Source organism: Chiloscyllium plagiosum, unplaced genomic scaffold (assembly GCF_037043375.1).
Source record: "Chiloscyllium plagiosum isolate Xiang-an unplaced genomic scaffold, Cpla_swu_hap1 HiC_scaffold_39, whole genome shotgun sequence".
Lineage (NCBI taxonomy): Eukaryota > Metazoa > Chordata > Chondrichthyes > Orectolobiformes > Hemiscylliidae > Chiloscyllium > Chiloscyllium plagiosum.
This window is the reverse complement of record NW_028270177.1, coordinates 36,921,944-36,939,715: the sequence shown is the minus strand read 5'-3', so window position 1 is coordinate 36,939,715 and position 17,772 is coordinate 36,921,944.

Below are 17,772 nucleotides of genomic sequence, written 5' to 3'. Positions count from 1 at the left end.
CCTTACAAAAGTCACAACACATTCTCTTGCATTCTCTCTGGCGGCATAGCAGTGCAGTGGTTAGCATTACTGCATCATCGCACCAGGGACCTGGGTTCGATCCCCGCATTGGCCAATGATCTGTGTGGAGTTCTCCCTCCATCTGTCTGGGTTTCCTCCCACAATACAACAACTAACATGAAAGCAGATGACCTCAGGGTGTGGTTAGGAACATGGGACTGGGATACCATAGCAATTACAGAAACCTGCCTGTGATAGATTGGACTGGCAGCTTGAAGTTCCACAATACAAACGTGACAGGAAGGGAGGCAAGAGAGGAGGGGGGAGTGATGTTTTTGACGAGGGATATCGTTGCAGCTGTACTCTGGGAGGGTATTCTTGGGAATACATCCACGGAAGTTGTTTGGGTTGAACTGAGAAATAAGAAAGGGATGATCACCTCATTGGGATTGTATTATAGACCCCCCCCAATAGTCAGAGGGAAATTGAGAAACAAACTTGGAAGGAGATCTGAGTTATCTGTAAGAATAATAGGGTAGTTATGGTAGGGGATCTTAACTTGCCAAACATAGACTGAGACTGTCATAGTGTTAAGGGTTTAGATGGAGAGAAATTTTTGAAGTGTGTACAAGAAAATTTGTTGATTCATTATGTCGATGAACCGACTAGAGAAGTTGCAAAACGTGACTACTCTTGGGAAATAAGGCAGGGTAGGTGACTGAGGTGTCAGTGGGGGAGCATTTTGGGGCCAGCGACGATAATTCTATTAAGTTTTAATAGTGATAGAAAAGGATAGACCATATCTAAATGTTGAAGTTCTAAATTGGAGAAAGGCCAATTTTGACGGTATTAGGCAAGAACTTTCAAAAGCCGATTGGGGGCAGATTTTTGCAGGTAAAGGGACGGCTGGAAAATGGGAAGCCTTCAGAAATGAGATAACACGAATCCAGAGAAAGTATATTCCTGTCAGGGTGAAAGGGAAGGCTGGTAGGTGTAGGGAATGCTGGATGACTAAAGAAATTGAGGGTTTGGTTAAGAAAAAGAAGGAAGCATATGTCAGGAATAGACAGGATAGATCAATGAATCCTTAGAAGAGTATAAAGGTGGTAGGAATATACTTAAGAGAGAAATCAGGAGGGCAAAAAGGCGACATGAGCTAGCTTTGGCAAATAGAATTAAGGAGAATCCAAAGAGTTTTTACAAATACATAAAGGACAAAAGGGTATCTAGGGAGAAAACTGGGCCCCTCAAAGTACAGCAAGGCGACCTTTGTGTGGAGCCGCAGGAGACCGGGGAGATACTAAACTAATATTTTGCATCAGTATGTACTGTGGAAAAGGACTTGGATGATATAGAATATAGGGAAATAGATGGTGACATCTTGAAAAATGTCCATATTACAGAGGAAGAAGTGCTGGATGTCTTGAAATGGATAAATCACCAGGACCTGATCAGGTGTTCCCCAGAATTTTGTGGGAAGCTAGGGAAGTGATTGCTGGACACCTTGTAACCTCAATAGTCACAGGTGAGTTGCTGGAAGACTGAAGGTTGGCTAACGTGGTGCCACTGTTTAAGAAGGGTGGTAAGGACAAGCCAAGGAACTATAGACCAGTGAGCCTGACGTTGGTGGTAGGCAAGTTGTTGGAGGGAATCCTAAGGGACAGGACGTACATGTATTTGGAAAGGCAAGGACTGATTAGGAATAGTCAACATGGCTTTGTGCGTGGGAAATCATGTCTCACAAACTTGATTGAGTTTTTTGAAGAAGTAACAAAGAGGATTGATGAGGGCAGAGCAGTAGATGTGATTGAGATGGACTTCAGTGAGGTGTTTGACAAGATTCCCCATGGGAGACTGGTTAGCAAAGTTAGATCTCATGGAATACAGGGAGAACTCGCCATTTGGATACAGAACTGGCTCAAAGGTAGAAGACAGAGGGTGGTGGAGCGTTGTTTTTCAGACTGGCGGCCTGTGACCAGTGGAGTGCCACAAGGATCAGTGGTGGGTCCTCTACTTTTTGTCATTTTTATATAAATGATTTGAATGTGAACATAGGAGGTATCGTTAGTAAGTTTGCAGATGACACCAAAATTGGTGGTGTAGTGAGCTGCGGAGGAGGTTACCATGATCCAATGTGATTGGGCCATGTCGATTTCACCAGTTTCCTCATTTCCCCTCCTCCCAGCTCTACCCCATCCCATTTATCTTGAGGGCATCCCCTCATTCCTGATGAAGAGCTTGTGCATGAAGCATTGTCTCTCTTGTTCCTCAGATGCTGCCTGACCGGCTGTACCTTTCCAGCAACTCACTTTCTGACTCTGATCTCCAGCATCTGCAGTCCTCACTTTCTCCCAACTGAGCACGTGCACCGAGAAATTGCAAATGGAGTTCAATGTAGATCAGAATGAGGTGTTACTTATTGGGAAGTCACATCAAGGTAGGAGTTTCATGATGAATGTTCGGGCCTTAAGGAGTGTAGTGGAACAGAGGGACCTTGGAGTTCAGGTGTATGGTTCTCTGAAAGTGGAGTCACGGGTAGACAGGGCGGTGAAGACAGCTTTTGACACACTGGCCTTCATCAGTCAGGGCATTGAGTAGAGATGTTGGGAAGTTATGTTGCAATTATACAGAATGGTGACGAGGCCTGCACTTGGAGTATTGTGTTCAGTTTTGGTCACCTTGCTGTAGGAAAGATGTTATTAAACAGGATAGAGTGCAGAAGGAATTTACAAGGATGTTGCCAGGACTCAGGGTCTGAGTTGGAGTGAGAGGTTACAAAAGCTCAGACGTTTTTCTTTAGAGCAAAGGAGCCTGGGGTGGGAATCTTATGGAAGTGTAAAAGATCAAGAAAGGCATGGATGGGATGAATGTGCTCAGTCTTTTTCCCGGGGTTGAGGAGTCAAGGACTAGAGGGCACCAGTTTAAGGTTAGAGGGGAGAGAATGAAAGGGAATTGAGGGGCAATGATTTCACACAGAGGGAGGTCCGCATATGGAATAGGAAGCGAGCAGAGGTGGTTGAGGCAGGTACATAAACAACGTTCAAAGTGCATTTGGACAAATTCATGGATAGGAAAGGATTAGAAGGCTGTGGGCCATGTACAGGGAAATGGGGTTAGTGGGGATGGACATTTTCATAGGCAAGGACCAATTTGCCAAGGGGAGTAGGTTCCACAATTTCCCCACCCTCAATGATGGGGGAACCCAGCACAAAGGATAAGGCTGAAACATTTGCAACAACCTGCAGCCAGTAATCTCCAAAGGGCCAATCCATTGTAGTCCCCAGCATCACCGATACCTGTCTTCAGTCAGCACTATTGACTCCATGTGACAAACAGCTGCAGACATTAGATACTGTGACGCCAATGCACCCTGACTAACATTGTGGGAATAAGGTGAAAAGAGCTGTGATCCTGAACGTGCCGTGTCCCTATCCATTGTTCCAGTACAGCTACAACTGCAGCATCTACCTGGAAATGGAGAAAATTGCCCAGTAGTGTCCTGTTGACAAAATGTGGGATAAATCCAACCTTGCCAATTACTCCCCCACCAATCCACTCTCAATCACAAGCGAAGTGTTGGAAAGTTTTGTCAACAGTGTTATCAAGGCACATGTCCTCCACACTAAACTGTTCACTGATGCTCAGTCTGTGTTCCACCAGGGCTACCCAGCTCCTGATCTCAGTACAGCTTGGTCAAAATGAGTAAAAGAGCTGAACTTAAGAGGGGAAGTGAAGGTGACTGCTTGAAGACCAAGGCAGAATTTGATTGAACAATTTACCAAGGAGTCCTCAGAAAATTGGACTCAGTGGGATTAGAAAAAGCTCTTTGCTGGTTGGAGTCCTGCCCTGCACAAAGAAAGATGGTTCTGGTTATCAATGTTCAATCACCACATTCCCAGGACATCTCTGCCAGAGTTCCTCAAGGTACTCTCTTAGAAACAACCATGTCAACTGCTCCATCAAAGACCTTCCCTCCACCAGAATGTCAGAAGTGGGGATGTTTGCTCATGATTGCCCATTGTTCAGCCCCATTGAAAACGTCACAGATACTGAAACAGTCCCTGTTCAAATGCAGCAAGACCTGAACAACATTCTCATTCAGAACACACAACTGTCAGGCAATGACCGTCTCCAACAAGGGAAAATCTCACTGTCATACCATGACAGTCTCCATGACATTCCCATTGCACAATCCCTCACTATTAAACATCCTGTGGCTTCTCTGCCTCGGCTGGGATTTGTTGCCTGTCCCTAATTGCCCTTGATTTGATTGGTTTACTCAGCTATTTCAGAATCAGCGATATTGCTGTGGGTCTGGAGTCACATTTAGGCCAGACCAGGTCAAGATGGTAGAGTTCCTTCCCTCATGGGAATTGTGAATGATAAAAGATTAGTTTCACAGTCACAATTACTAAGATTAGATATTCGCAAAAAAGATAGAACACAAAATTCCATCAGTGACTACAATGAGATTTGAGAGCCCAGCCTCAGATGATTAACCTGACCCACTGAATTCCTGTCTCAGTAACACTACCATTATGCCACTTGTTCCACCCACCTGTAGACAGAAGCCTGAGCCTGAGACAGATAGCTCAGTGATAGCCATTAGTGTCAAGGAATCAGGAGTTTAATTAACATAGAATCACTGCAGTGTGGAAACAGGCCGTTCAGTCCAACAAGTCCATACTGACCCACTGAAAAGTAAGCCACCCAGACCCATCCCCTTACTTTACATTTGCCCCTGACTAATGCACCTAACCTAATCATCCCTGAACACAATGGTCCATTTAACATAGCCAGTTAACTTCACCTGCACATCGAGTCATAGAGATGTACAGCTTGGAAACAGATCCTTTGGTTCAACTCATCCATGCTGACCAGATATCCCAACCCAATCTAGTCCCACCTGCCAGCACCCAGCCCATATCCCTCCAAACCCTTCTTATTCATATACACATCCAAATGCCTTTTAAATGTTACAATTGTACCAGTCTCCACCACTTCCTCTGGCAGCTCATTCCATACATGTACTACCCTCTGCGTGGAAACGTTGTCGCTAGGGTCTCCTTTATATCTTTCCCATCTCACCTTAAACCTATGCCCTCTAGTTCTGGACTCCCCACCCCAGGAAAAGACTTTGTCTATTTACCCTATCCATGCCCCTCATGATTTTATAAACTTCTATAAGGTCGCTCCAGGGAAAACAGTCCCATCCTATTCAGCCTCTCCCTGCAGCTCAAATCCACCAAAGCTGGCAACATCCTTGTAAATCTTTTCTGAACCCTTTCAAGTTTCACAACATCTTTGCGGTAGGAAGGAGACCAGAATTGCACGCAATATTCCAACAGTGGCCTAACCAATGTCCTGTACAGCCGCAACATGACCTCCCAACTCCTGTACTCAATACTCTGACCAATAAAGGAAAGCATACCAAACGCCTTCTTCACTATCCTATTCTACCGAAGACTCCACTTTCAAGGAGCTATGAACCTGCACTCCAAGGTCTCTGTTCAGCAACACTCCCTCGGACCTTACGATTAAGTGTCTAAGTCCTGTTAAAATTTGCTTTGCCAAAATGCATCACCTCACATTTATCTAAATTAAACTCCATCTGCCACTTCTCAGCCCATTGGCCCATCTGATCAAGATCCCGTTGTAATCTGAGGTAACCCTCTTTGCTGTCCACTACACGTTCAATTTTGGTGTCATCTGCAAACTTACTAACGATACCTCCTATGTTTACATTCAAATCATTTATACAAATGATGAAAAGTAGTGGACCCAGCATCGATCCTTATGGCACACCATTGGTCACAGACCTCCACTCTGAAAAGCCATCCTCCACCACTACCCTATGTCTTCTACTTTCCAGCCAGTTCTGTATCCAAATCTCTGTATTCTATGAGATCTAACCTTGCTGTCCAGTCATCCATGAGGAACCTTGTTGAATGCCTTACTGAAATTCATATCAATCATGCCCACTACTCTGCCCTCATCAATCCTCTTTGTTACTTCAAGTACATGAGACATGATTTCCCATGCACAAAGCCATGCTAACTATCCATAATCAGTCTTTGGCTTACCAAATACATGTGAATCCTGTCCCTCAGGATTCCCTCCAACAACTTGCCCACCACTGATGTCAGGCTGACCGGTCTATATTCCCTGGCTTTTCCTTAGCAACTTTCTTAAATCATGACAATGTGTTAGCCAACCTCCAATCTTCCGGCACCTCACCTGCAACTATCAATGATAGAAATATCTCAGTAAGGGGCCCAGTAATCATTTCCCTAGCTTCTCCGAGATCGAAGGGACACCTGATTAGCTCCTAGGGATTTATCCATCTTTATCTAGAATCATACAATCCCTACAAAATGGAAACAGGCCATTTGGCCCAACAAGTCCACACTGACCTTCTGAAAGATAACCCACCCAGACTCATTCCCCTCCCCTACTCCCCTATTACTCTACATGTCGCCTCACTAATGCATCTAACTTACACATCCCTGAGGAAAGTTTGCATGGCCAATCCACCGAACCTGCACATCTTTAGACAGTGGCAGGAAACCAGAGCACCCAGAGTAATCCCACACAGACACAAGGAGACTGTGCAAACTCCACACGGAGAGTCGCCCGAGACTGGAATCAAACCCCTGTCCCTGGTGTAGTGCTAACCAATGTGCCACCGTGCTGCCCCATCTTCCCTTTTAGAGTGAATGTAAAATTCTCTGAACACCCCGCACCTGCATGTACCCATCACCAACCCAGCTGCCTTGCCCCCATCCCCAAGGCATCTATCTATCGCAATCCGAGCTACCTTGCCCCCACCCCGAACCTTCTATTTATCTCTAAGGCCCCTTTCCCAATCCACAATCCTGATGAAGGGCTTATACCTGAAACCGACTCTCCTGCTTCTCAGATGCTGCATGACCTGCTGTGCTTTTCCAGGGCCACACACTTTGACTGTGACCTCCAGAATCTGCAGTCCTCACTTTCTCCCTCAACACCATCCCCCAACAAACTCCACCAGAGCAAGGTCAGTGTGGGACGCGATACATGAGCTTCCTCTGCTCATTGTCACTGAACAGACAGCTGTCTCTACACTTTTAAACTAAACGTATAGCTACACTGTCTACATCAAACACTTTCAATCCAGGGACATCCCTGAGTTAGAAACAGAGTAAAAGATTCTACTCTTTCCAACTGAAACAAAATCTTCCTCTTTTCTTGAAAACTGGAAGGTAAGCTGTCCCCATCAAAGGCCCCCAGGACAGAGACAGCACGTGGTGAAATACAGAGTAAAACTGCCTCGAGTCTATGAATGAAAAGGAAATTGAAAGTAAAGCTCTCCCTGCATTGTCCCGATCAAACACTCCCCAGACCGGGACATGACAAGTTAACATACAGAATAATGCATCTTCCATATTGACTCCATCAAACACTTCCAGGGGGAGGTGTAGTATAAGGTCAATCCCTTTGTTCTACCCAAACCCCATCCTCAGACAATCTCTCCGTGGGTCTCACTGTCAGTCCCTCGGGTGAGGGAGGGAGGCAGGACCCAGCAGACACCCCCCTGGATCAATGAGCTACTTGTATCCATGGGGCCTTTTTTTTTCACAAAGTGCTCCCTCCTGTGTTTTTTTTTTCTTTTTCTTTTTTTTTTCTTTTTCTTTTTCTTAGACACAAAGTGCTCCCTCCTGTGTATTTTTCCCCCCCCTTTCTTTTTTTAACCCCCACACTACCACCTAAGTGCGGTAGTGCTTATTTTATTTTTTTTTTCTTTTTTCTTTTTTTTTAGGCCCAGGAGCAACACGCCTGTTTTTTTTTTTTTCTTCTTTTTTTTTTTTTAATGCACTCCACCTCCCTCCTGTGTATTTTTTTTTTCTAAATGCGGTAGTGCTTATTTTATCCCCAGCACCCATGGTGTGTGTGTGCGCAGGTGTGAGACACAGTGAAAGACACAAAGTGCACAAATCTTCATTCAATTTCCACCACCAGGAAGATAGGAAAACACCCGGGTGGCCAGTGACAAACACTGCCCTTCACATCAGTGGGCAGTGCTGTGTGATCAAAACAGTGAAGGGGAGGGGAGGGTAGGGACTAAATCAAAATAGAATTGGAGGGAGAAATGATGCACTCGACTCCCTGCGGCGCCCACCTCTATCCATGGGTCCTTCACCATGAGACCTTGTGGAGCTGAATTCAGTCAGGTGACAGCACAGCAGCTCACAGCCACTCTTATTGGTCCAAATGAAATAGGCCCTCCTGGTAATAACTCAATGAGTTCAGTCATTGGTGGAAATTGTAGAGATTGGGGCTGGTTGATTGGTTCAATGTTGCAGCGTCTGGTCACATTGGTGTCAGGTGAGTGCAGGTTGTGTGTATAAAAGGAGCTGGTTGGGGGTGTGTGGGGATGGTTGTGTTGTTTAGGATCATGGGTGATTGTGTAGTGAGGGGTTTGTTCCCTCTGTTGGTGTTAGTTGGAGCTGTTTGTTGCTCTGAAACATGGCAACAGTTTCTGAGCCAGAGCTTTCCATGGACAATAGTGAGAGCCAGCCCTGTTCCTGAGAGAGTGCCTCCTCATGGGGGTCCTATTGGTTCTAGTTTCCGAATGTCTGAGGTTGGGAGTGTGTCCCCACTGCAGACTGTGATGGTGCAGTGTGGAGAGCACAACCTGCTGGTCAGGGCCCAGCTGGATTTATTTGGAACCAAGCACCTGATTAAAGCTGCTGACCTGACCTTGGGGACAGCAGGTTGTCGTCCAACCAGGGTCTACCCTGAGAACCAGACTGTCCTCTTTGACTATGGGCTGCATGAGTGTGGCAGCAGATTACAGGTAATGGGGGTTGTCTACACTTGCTGGAAGCTTGGGCTGCAGAAGGTTCCTGGCTGAGAGATCATTAATCTTGAGAAGGACCATTCTCCTGCTTTCTCAAATCCTCAGTCCAGATTCCTCTCCTGGATTGTCTGTACCTGAACTGTTCTCTATCTCTAGCCTTGTGCTCCATTCTCATTGGTTTAGAATCCCCTGATTACAGGGGTTGTTCTGTTACAATGTATGTTTTGTCAGTATGAATTGGGTATCATGTGGTGATTTGTGGGTGATGTTTTGATACTATGAACATTCTCCAAATTTGGTTGTGACCTTCTAAAGTGTGATTTCTTTTTTTTGATAGTGATTCTTTTCTCCAATAGTGAGGTCACAGGAACATAACTCATCGCAGCATGGCCTGTGGCTAGTTTGAGGGGAAAGTAGTTCCATTCCCATAACACAAATTGACTTGATTCCCTCCCACTGGGGCCTATTTTATGAATAAACTGACTCTCCTCCTTGAGCTCTACATTTGACCTGTTGGTAAAAGTCTTTTATTTAATACTAGTAAATTGTTGTTTCCTCTACTCTTGTGTCTCCTTGCTATTAATCTCTCGGTATTCTGCTAGCAATCTCTGCTCACAATCTGGAGGTTTCCTGATAACATCGAGAGTTGATGTCGGAAAGATCCCTGCAGCCTTGTTCCTGTGTTAACAATCACCATTTTTTAAAATTAGATTTACATAGTGTGGAAACAGGCCCTTCAGCCCAACAAGTCCATGTTGAAGGGTGACGAACCCAGACCCATTCCCCTGCATTTACCCCTTCACCTAACATTCGGGGCAATTTAGCATAGCCAATTCACCTAACCTGCACATTTTTGGGATTGTGGGAGGAAACCCACGCAGACACAGGGAGAAGGAGCAAACTCAGTTGCCTGAGGTGGGAATTGAACCTGGGTCTCTGGTGCTGTGAGGCAGCAGTGCTAACCACCATGTCCCTGTTCCATCAATATTTATCTCTAACTCTGCCTGGGAGCCCAACACATCTCTTTAACCAACATTTGCATCAGGAATTCCCATCGTGATATTTGGCATTATGTAATACATTAAGTTGATCCTAAATGACTAACCCCTGAACTCTTGCACTTGAATACTGGTCTCTCCAGCTTGGTGTGGGAAAGCAGTCTCCTGGCCCTGAGCCTGTCGTGCTCCCTAAAGCGTTGTCACAATGGGACGGTGTCATTGTAAACACTGTAGATCCTTCTCATTTCAGATCAGCCTCTCATTCTTTAACCTGGTGTCTTTCAGATGACTGAAGATTTCCTGGTCTACACAACCCACCTGACCCACATCCCAAACTATCCTGGATCTGTCATTGTGAGAACCAATGGTGCTGTTGTTCCCATTGAATGTCGTTATTTGAGGTGAGACTCTTGACTCGATTGTCAGTACGATCCCCTGCTGTTGTTGTCTGATACTGTCCTAAAATGGCTGCCCTGTCTCCCTCCCCCAGGAAGGGCAATGTGAGCAGCAATCCCATCAAGCCCACCTGGATCCCGTTCAGCTCCACCAGGTCTGGAGAAGGGCATCTGTCATTTTCCCTGCGTCTAATGAATGGTATGTGATGGGTGGCTGGGGAGGGATCTCCTGGTGTCTCTCTCTGGGAGTTGTACCCACTGGCTCCAACCCTTGTCTTGCTGTACTTCAGGTGACTGGCTGACCGAGCGCACTTCCACTGTCTACTCCCTGGGAGACCTCATTCACATTGAGGCATCTGTTTCAATGGCCAACCACATGCCCCTGAAGCTGTACATTGATCGCTGTGTAGCTACACTGAGCCCAGACAAGGACTCCACCCCGAGATACAGCATCATTGACTACAATGGGTAAGGAGCTCTCTGCTTTCTCCAGCTGCTCCCATCTCAATGGCTTCACTCCATTCACTTCATGGCCCTTTGTCCATCTGCAGTTGCCTCCTGGACAGCAAAGCTGAGGACTCCTTTTCAACCTTTGTGTTGCCGAGAGACGTGCGGGAGCCGGACAAGCTCCGGTTTGACCTGGATGCCTTCCGTTTCTATGGAGATGAGCAATCCTTGGTAAGAGGAAGCTGCTGATGTGCTTCTCCACACTGGGGAGGGAGTCACTAAACACTGACTTGTTCTGTGTCCCTCAGATGTTCATCACCTGTCACCTGAGGGTTGCTGCAGTGGATCAGGGAGATTCCAGGAATAAAGCTTGTACTTTCCAGAAGCTGCAGAATATGTAAGTTCCCTGTCCCTCAGGGATGTTGTTGGGAGAGGTGATGCACCATGTGGTTGATGGGCTGTTTCTCTTGTTTAGCTGGACCCCATTGGAGGAGTCAGACAGTGACATTTGTGCCTGTTGCCATGTGGGGAATTGTGGGAGCACAAGGGAGATCCTGATCCCTTTCAGAGGAAGGAGAGACCTTGGTGCTGAACCTGGTAGGATATTGACCCTCTAGATGTTGGGGATCTCCCCTCACCCCCCCCTCCACTTCCTTGACTGGGATGTTTGATGTTGCAGTGAGTGAAGCTGGATTGAAGTGGGAGGGCGACGCCTCACTTGGCCCCCTGATCATTCTGGATACTGAGCTGAACAACCTGGCAACTCAGCCCCTGACTGAGGGTGACGGAAAGTTGCAGGAGCGGTCTCCTAGCGGTGAGTTGGCTGCCTGCTAGTTTCCCTTTCTGTCCCTGTTTTCCCTCTGTAACCATTGGTTTCTCCTTGTTTTGTAGGTGTGGAGTCAGAGCTGGTTTTGATGGTGGTCCTGACTGTGACAGCTGTCTGTCTGATCTCTGCTTCATTGCTGGCCTTGTTCCTGTACAGGAGACACAAGCAAACACCCATCAACTGGTGATTGGAATAGTCAATAAAGCAGTGATTCATGGTGTCTTCTCTCTGGACCTGGTTTGTTTCATCATTCTTGGTTTAAACCATCCTGGGTACAATCCCTGAGTTGAGCCTCTCCAATCCCTGAACTGAGCTTTCTGATTGGGTTATGGAAGATATGTTTGCTGCTTCCAGGGAGTACAGGGGATTGATGACCACCTTGGAAAGGGGCTTTCCATTCTGATTAAATCACTGTTTGCAGAATGTGCTGGAAGAACTGCTCAGATGTGGCAGTGTGTGAGGGAGGAACAGCTGGTGTTTCCAGTCTGTTTAGATTCTCTTCAGCAGTGTCCAGGTGCGTTCCCAATGTTACTATCTCCTGGCGTGTGGCCAGTCCTATTGTCAGTGTCCTGTTTTACCTCGGAATACTGAAATCTACAGTATTCAGTTTTCAAACTGATGGGCTGAATGTTATCCTGTCCCTAAACCATCAAACTAAATGTCCAGAAAGGTATCTGCTCAGTCAAATGCTGAGAACCCCATTTGGAATATTGATTACTCTTGTTCTATTCTTTGAGGTGAATTTGTTTGACTGTGCTCTCATCTAGAACAGGGGATGTGGTTTAAGCCATCTAGGACTACCTGCTCTTTAATGAAATTTTTCAAGATGTCACCATCTCGTTCCCCATTTTCCACCTTCCATATTGTCCTCCACAGTAAACACTGAACTGTTCTTGCTCCACATGGGAGTACAACATGTTAACAATAGTCATCAACGAAATGGAGGGCAAGATGTGTAATGGTGGCAGTGTAGCTGTGGAAGAGGAACTGTTCCATGTACCAGACAGAGGCAGGCATAGCTGTGGTCCATGCAGGTGCCCATGGCTACCCCTTTGGTCTGATAGTTGGTTCCACCAACCAACCCCACCACCCTGTGGCTGAACACTCCAACTGCCCCTCCTATTCTAAGGACCTGCAAGTCCTGGACTGCTTCTGATACCAAATTCTAGCCACCCACAACTGGAGGAAGGACACCTCATCTTCCACCTTGAGGATCTTTCGGACCCTCCAACCTGATGAGATCAATGTGGACTTTGCCAGTTCTGATCTCGTGTTCTTCCCCTCCCATCCCAGATCCAACTTTCTAACTCAGCACAATCCTTTCCGAACTGTCCAACATGTCTATCTCCTTCCCACCTATCACCAGCAGCCCCCACCTTCATCTCCCTGTTGTATTCCCAGCTACCTTTCACCCAGCCCCACTCCCTCCCTCCCATTTGTCTGTTGCCTTGGAGTCTCCTCCCACATTCCTGATGCTGAGCTTATTCTTGAAATGTTGACTTCCCTGTTCCTCAGATGCTGCCTGACTGGCTGTACTTCCAGCACCACATGTTTTGACTTGAGACCAGTAGTCATAATGGCATAAACCCAGAGAGGGGGGGTAAATAAGTTCCATTTCAAGGCTCCAAAACAACCACTGAAAGCTAACTCTACTAATTCTGGTTCTGCGAGCTGGACTGCACCCGTTCAGGCTGCTTCTTTTATTCCAATTTCTTAAACAAACCCCAAGGCCTCATAAGCTGTTTACTTCACTGGTTACTAATAGACAGTTACCTGCCTTTGCTTCCAAGTTTCTTTTCAAAAACCAGGACAAAATATAATTCTTACATTGACAGTACTGTCACATGCTGGAGACTCTGGAAGGAATTTACCCTCTGGACTAAAAGCAAGATACTGCGCAGCCTGTAAATCTGAAGCAAACCACACAATCCTGGGGAAAAACAACGTGGTCTGGCAGCATTTGAGAGATACTGTAAACCTTTCAAAAGTCACACTCAACACAAAACATGAACTGTGTTTTCACACACTCTGCAAAGATTTCTCTTGCATTCTCTCTGGCGGCATAGCAGTGGTTAGCATTACTGTATCATCGCACCAGGGACCTGGGTTTGATTCCCAGCATTGGCCAATGATCTGTGTGGAGTTCTCCCTCCATCTGTGTGGGTTTCCTCCCACAATACAACAACTAACATGAAAGCAGATGACCTCAGGGTGTGGTTAGGAACATGGGACTGGGATACCATAGCAATTACAGAAACCTGCCTCAGTGATAGATTGGACTGGCAGCTTGAAGTTCCACAATACAAACGTGACAGGAAGGGAGGCAAGAGAGGAGGGGGGAGTGATGTTTTTGACGAGGGATATCGTTGCAGCTGTACTCTGGGAGGGTATTCTTGGGAATACATCCAGGGAAGTTGTTTGGGTTGAGCTGAGAAATAAGATAGGGATGATCACCTCATTGGGATTGTATTATAGACCCCCCAATAGTCAGAGGGAAATTGAGAAACAAACTTGTAAGGAGATCTGAGTTATCTGTAAGAATAATAGGGTAGTTATGGTAGGGGATTTTAACTTGCCAAACATAGACTGAGACTGTCATAGTGTTAAGGGTTTAGATGGAGAGAAATTTTTGAAGTGTGTACAAGAAAATTTGTTGATTCATTATGTCGATGAACCGACTAGAGATGTTGCAAAACGTGACTACTCTTGGGGAAATAAGGCAGGGCAGGTGACTGAGGTGTCAGTGGGGGAGCATTTTGGGGCCAGCGACCAAAATTCTATTAAGTTTTTAATAGTGATGGAAAAGGATAGACCATATCTAAATGTTGAAGTTCTAAATTGGAGAAAGGCCAATTTTGACAGTATTAGGCAAGAACTTTCAAAAGCCGATTGGGGGCAGATGTTTGCAGGTAAAGGGACGGCTGGAAAATGGGAAGCCTTCAGAAATGAGATAACACGAATCTAGAGAAAGTATATTCCTGTCAGGGTGAAAGGGAAGGCTGGTAGGTGTAGGGAATGCTGGATGACTAAAGAAATTGAGGGTTTGGTTAAGAAAAAGAAGGAAGCATATGTCAGGAATAGACGGGATAGATCAATGAATCCTTTGTAAAGTATAAAGGTGGTAGGAATATACTTAAGAGAGAAATCAGAAGGGCGAAAAGGGGACATGAGCTAGCTTTGGCAAATAGAATTAAGGAGAATCCAAAGGGTTTTTACAAATACATAAAGGACAAAAGGGTAACTAGGGAGAGAATAGGGCCCCTCAAAGATCAGCAAGACCACCTTTGTGTGGAGCCGCAGGAGACCGGGGAGATACTAAACGAATATTTTGCATCAGTATTTACTGCGGAAAAGGACTTGGATGATATAGAATATAGGGAAATAGATGGTGACATCTTGAAAAATGTCCATATTACAGAGGAAGAAGTGCTGGATGTCTTGAAATGGATAAATCACCAGGACCTGATCAGGTGTTCCCCAGAATTTTGTCGGAAGCTAGGGAAGTGATTGCTGGACACCTTGTAACCTCAATAGTCACAGGTGAGTTGCTGGAAGACTGAAGGTTGGCTAACGTGGTGCCACTGTTTAAGAAGGGTGGTAAGGACAAGCCAAGGAACGATAGACCAGTGAGCCTGACGTTGGTGGTAGGCAAGTTGTTGGAGGGAATCCTAAGGGACAGGACGTACATGTATTTGGAAAGGCAAGGACTGATTAGGAATTGTCAACATGGCTTTGTGCGTGGGAAATCATGTCCCACAAACTTGATTGAGTTTTTTGAAGAAGTAACAAAGAGGATTGATGAGGGCAGAGCAGTAGATGTGATTGAGATGGACTTCAGTGAGGTGTTTGACAAGATTCCCCATGGGAGACTGGTTAGCAAAGTTAGATCTCATGGAATACAGGGAGAACTCGCCATTTGGATACAGAACTGGCTCAAAGGTAGAAGACAGAGGGTGGTGGAGGGTTGTTTTTCAGACTGGAGGCCTGTGACCAGTGGAGTGCCACAAGGATCGGTGGTGGGTCCTCTACTTTTTGTCATTTATATAAATGATTTGAATGTGAGCATACAAGGTATAGTTAGTAAGTTTGCATATGACACCAAAATTGGAGGTGTAGTGGACAGCAAAGAGGGTTACCTCAGATTACAACGGGATCTTGATCAGATGGGCCAATGGGCTGAGAAGTGGCAGATGGAGTTTAATTTAGATAAATGTGAGGTGATGCATTTTGGCAAAGCAAATTTTAACAGGACTTAGACACTTAATCGTAAGGTCCGAGGGAGTGTTGCTGAACAGAGACCTTGGAGTGCAGGTTCATAGCTCCTTGAAAGTGGAGTCTTCGGTAGAATAGGATAGTGAAGAAGGCGTTTGGTATGCTTTCCTTTATTGGTCAGAGTATTGAGTACAGGAGTTGGGAGGTCATGTTGCGGCTATACAGGACATTGGTTAGGCCACTGTTGGAATATTGCATGCAATTCTGGTCTCCTTCCTACTGTAAAGATGTTGTGAAACTTGAAAGGGTTCAGAAAAGATTTACAAGGATGTTGCCAGCTTTGGTGGATTTGAGCTACAGGGAGAGGCTGAATAGGATGGGACTGTTTTCCCTGGAGCGACCTTATAGAAGTTTATAAAATCATGAGGGGCATGGATAGGATAAATAGACAAAGTCTTTTCCTGGGGTGGGGAGTCCAGAACTGGAGGGCATAGGTTTAAGGTGAGATGGGAAAGATATAAAGGAGACCCTAGCGACAACGTTTCCACACAGAGGGTGGTACGTGTATGGAATGAGCTGCCAGAGGAAGTGGTGGAGACTGGTACAATTGTAACATTTAAAAGGCATTTGGATGTGTATATGAATAAGAAGGGTTTGGAGGGATATGGGCCGGGTGCTGGCAGGTGGGATTAGATTGGGTTGGGATATCTGGTCAGCATGGATGAGTTGGACCGAAGGATCCGTTTCCAAGCTGTACATCTTTATGACTCTATGTGCAGGTTAAGTTAACTGGCTATGCTAAATGGACCATTGTGTTCAGGGATGATTAGGTTAGGTGCATTAGTCAGGGGTAAATGTAAAGTAAGGCGATGGGTCTGGGTGGCTTACTTTTCAGAGGGTCAGTATGGACTTATTGGACTGAACGGCCTGTTTCCACACTGCAGGGATTCTACGTTAATTGAACTCCTGATTCCTTGACACTAATGGCTATCACTGAGCTATCTGTCTCAGGCTCAGGCTTCTGTCTACAGCTGGGTGGAACAAGTGACATAATGGTAGTGTTACTGAGACAGGAATTCAGTGGGTCAGGTTAATCATCTGAGGCTGGGCTCTCAAATCTCATTGTAGTCACTGATGGATTTTTGTGTTCTATCTTTTTTGCGAATATCTAATCTTAGTAATTGTGACTGTGAAACTAATCTTTTATCATTCACAATTCCCATTAGGGAAGGGAATCTACCATCTTGACCTGGTCTGGCCTAAATGTGACTCCAGACCCACAGCAATGTCGCTGATTCTGAAATAGCTGAGTAAACCAATCAAATCAAGGGCAATTAGGGACAGGCAACAAATCCCAGCCGAGGCAGAGAAGCCACAGGATGTTAATAGTGAGGGATTGTGCAATGGGAATGTCATGGAGACTGTCATGGTATGACAGTGAGATTTTCCCTTGTTGGAGACGGTCATTGCCTGACAGTTGTGTGTTCTGAATGTGAATGTTGTTCAGGTCTTGCTGCATTTGAACAGGGACTGTTTCAGTATCTGTGACGTTGTCAATGGGGCTGAACATTGGGCAATCATGAGCAAACATCCCCACTTCTGACATTCTGATGGAGGTAAAGTCTTTGATGGAGCAGTTGACATGGTTGTGTCTAAGAGAGTACCTTGAGGAACTCTGGCAGAGATGTCCTGGGAATGTGGTGATTGAACATTGATAACCAGAACCATCTTTCTTTGTGCAGGGCAGGACTCCAAACAGCAAAGAGGTTTTTCTAATCCCACTGAGTCCAATTTTCCGAGGACTCCTTGGTAAATTGTTCAATCAAATTCTGCCTTGGTCTTCAAGCAGTCACCCTCACTTCCCCTCTTAAGTTCAGCTCTTTTACTCATTTTGACCAAGCTGTACTGAGATCAGGAGCTGGGTAGCCCTGGTGGAACACAGACTGAGCATCAGTGAACAGTTTAGTGTGGAGGACATGTGCCTTGATAACACTGTTGACAAAACTTTCCAACACTTTGCTTGTGATTGAGAGTGGGTTGGTGGGGGAGTAATTG